Here is a 10,359-nt window from a genome sequence, read left to right as displayed (position 1 = left end):
GACTACATACACTACAGTAAAAAATAACAGTAACCACTCATGAATTTCACTACTTTTTCACTACTTTCACTGTTTTTATTCTAATATTAGTGTTTTGCTGAGTAAATACACACATACTACCGTTGTCATGTTATTTTAATCATTGTTTTGTATAATTGAATGATTGTTTATTTTAATTTTAATGTTTTTCCTACTTAAATAATGTCAACTAACAATTATTCCTTATCACTAATTCAGTTATTCAGTCTTGACTACTTACTCGTACATGCAAATACATCTAGAGTTAGAACATGTTCAGTGCCTACTTCCCCTTACATCAAACTGCATCAGGGCCAGTGCAAACATCTCCACGCTGTATGTGTTTGTCATGGATCTTAATTGAGACTACAATAACTTTTCTCCACAGCAATATTTTACAAAGACATTATCTTTATAATCACTTTATAGAGTAAGGCAGCAGGCAGCTTTGCTTGGCACAACTCGAGTGAGTCAGCAGAAATGTGATGAAACCTACCCCTTGCCATTTCCTGCTTGAGTGTGTAAGAGAGAGCTATAGTGGGCAGGTCAAAAGTCAAAAGTCCTTATAGACAATAAGAGTCATGGACCATAAAATGGCCACTGATTGTAGCCATCAGTATGGCTACTTCTTCAAATCTTTAATTCTAACACCCCTATAATTAGTGATTTCAGCTACTTTAGGGTTCACCCACTGACGATACTGGTGGTATTTATATATATATATATATATATATATATATATATATATATATATATATATATATATATATATATATATATATATGAGACAATAGCAAGTTAACAGGTGAACTTTGTCATTGCTGTCATGCAAAACCGTGTATCAAAATAATGGCAACTTTACAGGAGAAGTCCATATAAAAATATTTAAGTCATTTTGAAACATTTCTTCCTTGTCAGTTTATCATGTATCAACTGATAGATTCCCAATTTTGTCAAAGATGTGAATCTAGCAAAAAAGAAGATGATCTTTGCATGACAGCAACAATAAGTGGTTTCATGTATGGAACATAGATTTCATTAATTACATTACCATTTAATTTTCAAATTTTCAGAACAGCTTTTTGCTGTTCTGATTGTCTGTCATGTATCTAATTAAAAAAGCAGCCCAGACTGAAACATTCTTTATAATGTCAACTTCATGTGTGTGGCTAAACTGTAGGCTGAATATGCAGTAAATGAGCACACTGATAAAAGTATAAGTTCCTTGAGAAATGTTTAGAGGGTTTTCAATTTGAAACTGTAGTGGAATCTCTTAAGGTGCTTTGACGGACTTCCAAGGAACCCTCTTTTTCTAAACCTTTTATTGAAGGTTCCTCAAAACACCTTAATAGGTTCCTCCAAAGTTTCAAACTGAAGAAAAGTTATGTTTTTTTGGTTTTTTATTTTTACTTTTTACTTGATTTCTGTAAATCTGTTTTGCAACATCAGTTGTAAAAAGCACTAAACAAATGAATCTGATTGAATGTGATTTGAAATTGACCCTTTAAATGTTAGAAATGAAAACCTCTCAAGTACTGATTGGGCTCATTTCTTTTGCGGTGGTCTGGAGTCTGATCAAATATTGTTACAATGGAACAGAAAGACAGTCATATAAACACATAGTGGTGTAAATAGAGAGTTAGATACACAGGAATCCACTGTCACATCACTGTATTTTAGGTGTTTTTTTATGTATAAATCAAAGATTTTTGACTTTGGTTGGGGCAAGAACTGTTCAGATGCAATTTTTCAAACCTATTTACTTATTTATACTGTTATATCCCCTGATTTTTTATAAAACATTTTTTATATATATGACAAGCTGAGCTCTGATTAGCTGGTTTACGTCACTGTGATCACTCACAGGAGCCACGTAGCATAGCATAGCTGCTTTTAGCACTGTTACAAGAACAATTTGTCAACCATTTTCCAACTACAACTATCTGAGTCTTCCAGTGATTTTCTTACTGACTACAAGTATCGAAACACCATAATCAAAGGCTTGAAAGGCTTTCACTAGTGGAATAAATGTATGTACATTTTGGAGGTGTAAATAAAGTGGGTTAAGACTGGGGTCTTGGGGTTTTGAAATGGACATTGCTTATGTGGGATTTTGATTTAAACAAAGAGACAATAGAGTTTAATGGTTACGGTTTGTCACTTCTATGAACTCAAACTTCTTAATCAGCTACATATTCAGCTACAGAAAAAATACAGATTTCCATTCTAGGAAACCTTTAAACATATTGCTGTGATCATTATTCCATTGTGAAAACAACTTATCAACCGCAAACGCAACATACATAAAGATCTTATATCCAGAAACAGTAGTAGCAATTGCTGATATTAATTCATATATAATATTAATATTAAATACTAATAATAGTAATAGTACTCATAATAATTAAACTTATATATGCTATTATTATACAAGCCCTAAAATATGTTAAATAAATAACATAAATAAATTAACTAAGCTCAAAAAGAATTTCCACATATAGGTCACTGATCAGCTCTTCCATAAATGTCCCACAAAAGAGCAGTGTCTTAGACATTAGTGAGCCAGATAAGAGTGGCAGGAGCAGAAGGTTTGCACAATTGCTTTACTCACTAAACTCACTAACACTGACTTCATTTTCCCACCCACTCTACATGCTACAAGTCACCTGACCCTCTTCAAGGCAATCTTTATGCACCCTATATGCAATATTGGTTAGTTAGTTTGTTTTATAATTTAATGAGATTTGCACCCTGTTACATTATTAACTACAATTGATTGTATAAATGCGTTTGAGTAACTCTGATCTCTGAACTCCCTAAAAATAGACATTTGACTGAATCTGAGCAGAAAGTACAGTTTGACACATGTTATAATTCATCCTGCTACTTCTATCAGCAGTCATATTGTCACTAAACACCTGTGACCCACACTAGTGGCAGCCATACATGCCCATGCCATAACTGTGCCTCCATCATGTTTGACAGTTAATGTGAAAGGCTTTGGATCATGAACCCAGTCACTGACTGCTTAAAGTCTGGAACCCATGGACATCACCAGATGCTGAGCTTTGCCTAGCCATGCTTTGTTTGTGGGTCTTTCTCCCTACCGTTGTATCTGCAGTAAGTGAAAAGCATGCTCTGCTGGGTGACTGACTTAAGTACATTCCATTTCTTTGCCTTAAGCTTTTGGTCATTACCCCTAATTACCAGGCACCATGAGGACAGTTGTATTTGACTGAATCTGAGCAGAAAAGAATAGTTTGATACACATTAGAACTCATCCTGCTACTTTCAGAGACTTTCAGTGACCCAGCTCTATTGAAAGCCATACACGCTAATGCCATAACAGTGTCTACATCATGTTTGACAGCTGTTGTGGAAGGCATCATATGCCCTTCATGATCCCTTTCCTCAGTACGCAAGTTAATATTGGCTTCATCTGTCAAAATAATCTTTTTCCAGAACTCAAATCTCTTTTTCAATGGATTCCAGCAGTTTATTCTGGCCTTTTTATTATTGAGTGTTTCCAGTGGTTTGCATCTTGAAGTAAACTCACTGTATTTACTTTTAGTAAGACGTCTCTTGATTGTCTCTTGACTTTGACAATAATACGCCTGCCTCCTTAAGAGTGTCCTTGACTTCCCAAATGTTGTGAAGAAGCTTTTCTTTATCAAGGAAAAAATTCTGTTATCCACTTTAGTTATCTTCCGTGGTCTTACAACTCCCAGTGCATTCCTTCTTCAAAACAAATGTACTAGAGAGTTGATTTGGCCATTTCTAAAGTTTCTGCTTTCTCTGTATAGGTTTGGTCTGTTTTATTCAGTCTAAAAAAGGCCTGCATTACTTGTATCAACACCTTATTGGACTGCATCCATTTGTGACCCCCCAATATACTTTAATTGTGAAATGATAAGGGAAGAAGGCACACTGCCCATGAAACTGCTCATCAGTTATTTTTCCAATTACCTGTAAAATGACTGCATAAAAATTATGGAAATTCCTAAACACTTCATGCAATTTTTATGTTAACCCCCTTGAATTAAAGCAGAAAGTCTATACTTCTATCACGTCTCTTTTCAAATTCATTGAGGTGGTCTACAGGGGCAAATGACTGTAGGTAATTGCAGTTTAAGGGGTTCATTTAAAATATACAGACATATTTTCATTGTTTGATTCAGTTCATCTTTTCTTCACTTTCTGACTGTATGAGTAAACATGGCCATCACAGACTCCCAAGTCATGCTGAGAGCAGATAGATGGTAAATCCATGATATGGTTATAAGCAGCCTTCCTTTTAAGAACACAAAACAAGAACACATACAGTTGCCCAACAATCACTTTTCACATGGCATTTCATTGGTACAGAAAATAGGGAACTGGCCTTTTATGCTCCAGCAATTGTCACATCAGTCCCAAATAGAGCATAAATAGGATGACCACACGTCCTTGTTTTCCAGCACGTCCTCTTTTTGGGATGTAAAAAATGCCTCCAGACGGAATTTAGCATTTTTGTCACGTTAGCTAGATAGATGCACGTACCTGCATCTACCTTAACCATTGGTCAAACTGCTTCCCACTACGACCGACTGACCACAGTCTAAAAAGCCTAAACGCAGACATAAATAAACACAAATTAGTTTGACTTTCTATTTTATTGATGTGTTTTTAATTTTCAATTTGACATTTCAAAAATATTCATGTAAAAGCTGGGGAAAAAGTTATTTTAAATTTGTAAAAAAGAAAATTCTAATTTTATTATACATGTTGGAAAAAATAGATGATTTAGCAATAGGCTATTTATCAGTCTTGGTAAATATTTATGTAAATATTTATGTATTAATGTTTATTAACAAAGTTGCATGATTTTCGAGATATTTAATTTAAATATGTTCATATATGATTATTACTTACAGCTCACAGAACAGTGAGATGTCCACTATGTCCACATTAGACCTCTGCTGTTGTTTTTGTTGTCTTACTGTTCGTCTGGCTGATTGTCTCGCCATGTTTTGTCTTTGCTCCCTGTCTGTTTCGTCTCCTCCTCTTGTCCTATTCTAACTGCTTGTTTAGCCTAAATCTATAACATCCACACCATTAAATACAAAGGGGCTTTAACATGGTTCCTCAAGCAAGGCCACTTATAGTTCCATTAAAAAAAAAACATGTTCGGTAATAAGAGATGAGAGATGTGTGAAGAACCTGCACTTGATTTAAAGGTTTTCCACACTGACACATCTGCATTTCTATTTATTTTATCAAAAACCCATTTTAGCATATTTAAAAAGCATATAATGTAAAGGAGTGTGTTATATGGTCCAGTCTGCTGTATTACATTATGAATGCTCTGCTTATGCACCCAGCAGTGTTTGCATATCTCCATAATCGTGCCATTTTTGCTGGCTTCAGAAAAAAATGCCTTATGGGTTCACATATATTTACAGTTGACAGTCCCCGTCTTAACCCCACCACCAACACCATCCTCCCACGTGCAAGCTTCCCCCCTTACAGCTTCGTATTGGGATACAGCCAATAGTTTCTGGTACAGGGAAATAGTGTCTTTCCACGAGCAGGGGTGCAAATCGGTCAGGAGGGGTGCAGATGTTGTCTCAGCAAATATGACGGAGCTTTAGGTGAAGGTCAGAGTTCAGCTGAGCTGATCCCAGTCAGATTAGGTGGCTGCTTGTGTGGCAGGACGGAGCGCTAATGTAACGCCCAATTCTGTTCATTTAAAGCTGCACCAATCCATAACCACTGATGGTCAGACGTGGGGGGACGTAATTTGTCCGTGCGTGGACGTTTTTATAATTAGAGAAGTAGCTGAGCTGTGCTCGCTTGTTTGTGCTGCAGGATGAGCTCTCTCACTGCCAAGGTCACTGCTGCTGCTCGCGCTCCCAGCATGCGCCGCGGCGGAGAGTGCAGCGCTGCACGTATGCACGAGCGGTCGAGCTCCAATCCGGGACAGTCTAGTGCACTTACACTAAGCCCTCAGGAAAGGACGAGGAACGAGGGGGCGAGAAGCTGACTACAGAAAATGACTGGAACGAACTGAACCACAACAGATAAAAACATCAGACGAAAACAAGACAGGCATTAAAGTCTGCTGGAAAACTATTTTTTCACAAAGCTGATAAAAACACATCATTAAGGTATAAATCTTTGACACCCTCTAAGCAAAAGTGCCCATTTGATTTGTTTAAATTTACAACAATAAAAAAAAAAAAAAACATTAAATTGGGTTTTGCACACTTTAGTGTTTCTTGTCTACGATAGCAGTTAAATATAAATTCAATATAACACCAAAAAGATGTTTCAGTATGGGCAGTGGTGGCTCAGCGGTTAGAGCGCCGGGATATCGATAACAGGGTTGTGGGTTCGAGTCCCGGGCTCAGCAAGCTGCCACTGTTGGGCCCTTGAGCAAGGCCCTTTACCCTCTCTGCTCCCCGGGCGCTGGAGTTGGCTGCCCACCGCTCTGGGTGTGTGTCTGTACTCACTGCCCCTAACACATGTGTGTGTGTGTGTGTGTGTGTGTGTGTGTGTGAGTGTGTGTTCACTACCAGATGGGTTAAATGCAGAGGGCACATTTTGCTGTACAGTGACAAATACGTGCACCTTTACCTTTATATTGTACATGGGTCTTTAAATAACCCCTCAATAAGGTTCTATATTTGACCAAAAGGGTTTTTGACTTGTGACAGTACTGAAACATCTTTTTGGTGTTATATTGAATTTATATTTAAATAGCTGTACATAGAGAATTCAGCCGTCATAGAGAAGAACCAAAGGACTGTGCAAAGCAAAGCCTTTGACTTATTTTGTGTGTGTGTTGTTGGGTTTTTTGCTTGTTTTGCTTATTTTTTATATATATAAAACTAATTTTAAAAGAACACAGAAAACAGCCAGTAATAAAAAAGTAAATAATAAAAGTTTTTTTTACACATCTTAATAATTTATTTGTTTGCTTGGAAGCGTCACAAAAATGACAAATGTTTTTTGAACAACTGGTGAGTGTATAACAGCAGTGTCAGTCTCATCTTAGCATTGGAACTCACACACAGAGTCACTGGTAAAAGGACATGTTAGATATTGTTCCCTCCTCAGTCTGCACTGTCCGTATATTGATAGACAAGTAGATACAAAACCATTCAAATCAGATAAACACGTCATATCAAATACATAGAATACAGGAGAAAAGTAGGATATGGACTGTACATAGGATATGAAGAAAAGCCATCTGCCTTTCAGGCATAAATGTGTAAATGAAGAAGAGTGGGCACAGTGTTTTGGTATTGAGTAAAGGCGGAGGAAGGGTTTCAGAAAGCTTTTCTAAAAATAGCTCAATGCATTAAAGGGTGTTACTCTGTTACTCATAACTGTCACTGCTCACAGAGTGTGGCACACTTTTGACCTTGATTACAGTACAATATATTTCTAAAAGCTACACAGATGCTAAACTTTTAGTGTAATATGGGCCTGTTATATGTGTTAAAATGTGTGTGTGTGTGTATGTGTGTGTGTGTGTGTGTGTGTGTGTGTGTGTGTGTGTGAGAGAGAGAGAGAGAGAGAGAGTGGAGTGAAGCTAAAGGTAAACCTCCTTCTCCGCACTGTAGGGATCTCTCTGTCTTCCAGCTGTATCATTTTAAGGCAAGTAGATCACAAACCACACACAGTCACATACACACTCCCACATATAGTTACAGATTTTTCATCTTACATACAATGTTTACATATAGGGTTGTTTTTCCAGTATAGTTCTGCAGCCATTGTAATATTGAATGCATACTGTACATCTTCAAGCATCATGTACGTCTAATTACTACACTTGTATTAATTACTCTAATTACTATATATAATCTGAAACAGACTTGTATTTGTGTCAATAAATAAATGAAATTCTGATTTCACAAATATACCTGAAAAAAAAACAATACATAAGCTCAAAGAAAATGCAGAAATAAAAAGTAAAAATATAGTGTATATATATATACATAGTTATAATATATATCTAAAGGCTGAAGAAGTGCAGAATGTCATACAGCGAGGGCTTTTATTTGTTGGGCTTTTATAAGTCATTCGGTCAGTTTATGCTAAAGTGCTACAAATTAGAGCTTTAAAACACAAACTAAAGGTTCTTTAAAATCCAGCCTAAATGAAACTATTGAATGCAAGCAGTGGCCAGAGCACGTATAATACACCCATTCTTCAGAGTTGATGTCATTACTCTGGCTGCTGCGTTTGGGGCCAGTCTTAGTCTGTCTATTGTTTCTTTAGGTAGTCTTTAATCCCTGTAGACTCCTGCCAGGTAAGAGACGGCCTAACTCAGACAGTACCCACAATGTGAAAGGTGACAGGAATTGTCACATTATCAATGTCTGATTTAAAACTAAGCTCAGGGGAACACACTCCACAGCAGCTTTAATAAAACAGTAGTTTCATTCAAATTCAACAGAAACTTGTAGTCTATCTGCCAGGCCGGGTAGGGTGTGGAAACTTTGAGCTTTGCTGCCATCTTGAGGCCTTGAGCAGACATCACAATATTATCTAAGACATGGGCAGAACTTCTGAAATCACACCACAGTGCTGTGAATTTTTAGTGGATTTTACTCCGAACAAATGGCACATTGATGTGCAGGGATAGAACTGGCTTAGTCTCTGCAGTACTGGGTCACATCGGTCACTGGGGTCAGATATGTAATTCAGCACTCTCTATTGCGTCTATGGCATGTCTGAGTAAAGTTCAAACTGGCAGCGTATCAGGAAAAGATCAAATTTACAGGCCCAAAATAGAGTCTGTATGTGTATTTATACTTGTCCTGACAGGTCTAGAAAAGAGAGTAATCATGGATGTCCAAATGTGTGTGGACACCTCTTCTAATTAATACATTGAGCTACTTTAGGCTGCACCCATTACTAATGCAGATGTGCAAATGCATACACACACACACACACACACACACACACACACACAGAGTCCCTGTAGTGAAGTACTGCCAATAGAATAGGACTCATTGGCACCATGCCTAATGCCAGGTGTGGTGCAAGAGTGGTTTAAAGCCCTGCACCACTGAGCTGTGGAGCAGTGGAAGAACTGTGTTCTCTGGAATGATGGATGGTGCTCCATCCAATACTTTTGAGATGAGTTGGGGAGTTGAGTATAAGGGGGTGGTGATCAACATCCAACATCCTGACTTCACTAACTTTCGACTCTTGTCGGATCAACTCTTTTTTGAATCCCCCTGATTTCAGGTTGCATTCCCACATTCTTTGTGCTTTTCCACAGCTGCAAAATTCCACTTGCAATATCTAGACATGCTTCTCCCAGTGATGGAGGGGGCATTAGGGTCGTACTCCTACATTCATGGCGCTTTAGTGCGGTATTGCATTAATGAGAAATTCCACCTGCAATATCTATGCATGTTCAAACCAGTAAAAGCAACTCATCTACATATTTGAGCAAAGAGAAACAGACTATAAAGATTATGAGACGGACTGAACCTGTTTGTCTGGACAGTGCAGTTGTTTGTGAATGTGAGAGTGTGAAAGAAGACGACACAGATAAGAAAATTAACATCTCCAGTCAGGGGAAGCTTTACAGATCTTCAGGAAGGGTACACCAGCATGTATCCTGTCTACCACATCTAGTGTATGATTTATGCCCCCCATCCCATCCCCAGATCTAAATCAAGACATTCACATTCTGATAAAATCAATGTAGGATGTTGAATAATTAAACAAGATAGCATCAAAAAGCTCTACTGGATTAAGGGCCTCCTATGGTCAGATGACAGGGTCTGCTTTTGAAGAGAGGAGCACTGGATCCATCTGTGAACATTTGAAGTTCCAAGCCCTGATCAACTGTGAGACTTTACTTCTACTGTTGCAGCTGGAGGTTATATATACAGTGTATGTATATATATATACTGCATGAATTAATATATGGGCTTTTATGTTTTTATTTGATATTCTTAATATTCTTGTTTGAAAGAATTAATACATTGGCCTTTAATGTGTTTGTTTGTACAGTTTGTGAAGTTTTTCCACTTGTGATTGTTTAAAATGATTTTTTCTTGATGTATGTATTTGTTTGTAAAATGTAGTTACTTGTGATTGTTTTTTTTCAGTGTTTTAATTTGTATTACCTGGTTTACACCGTTTGTAAATAAAATGTAACTGGTTTATAAAAGTGCAGGATTACAGGAATCTACAGCAGTAAAAGGTCATGACCTTGAAATAAGCTAAAAGTTAATTGAACAACGTAACCCTGCAACACCATCCTTGTAAAATATCTTAGGTTCCTTGAAGAACCACCCTTTTCAAAAAAGGTTCCTAAAGACTCTCTAAGGG

This window comes from Salminus brasiliensis, chromosome 11, assembly GCF_030463535.1.
Source record: "Salminus brasiliensis chromosome 11, fSalBra1.hap2, whole genome shotgun sequence".
In the NCBI taxonomy this organism is placed as follows: domain Eukaryota; kingdom Metazoa; phylum Chordata; class Actinopteri; order Characiformes; family Bryconidae; genus Salminus; species Salminus brasiliensis.
This window is presented reverse-complemented; position numbering follows the sequence as displayed.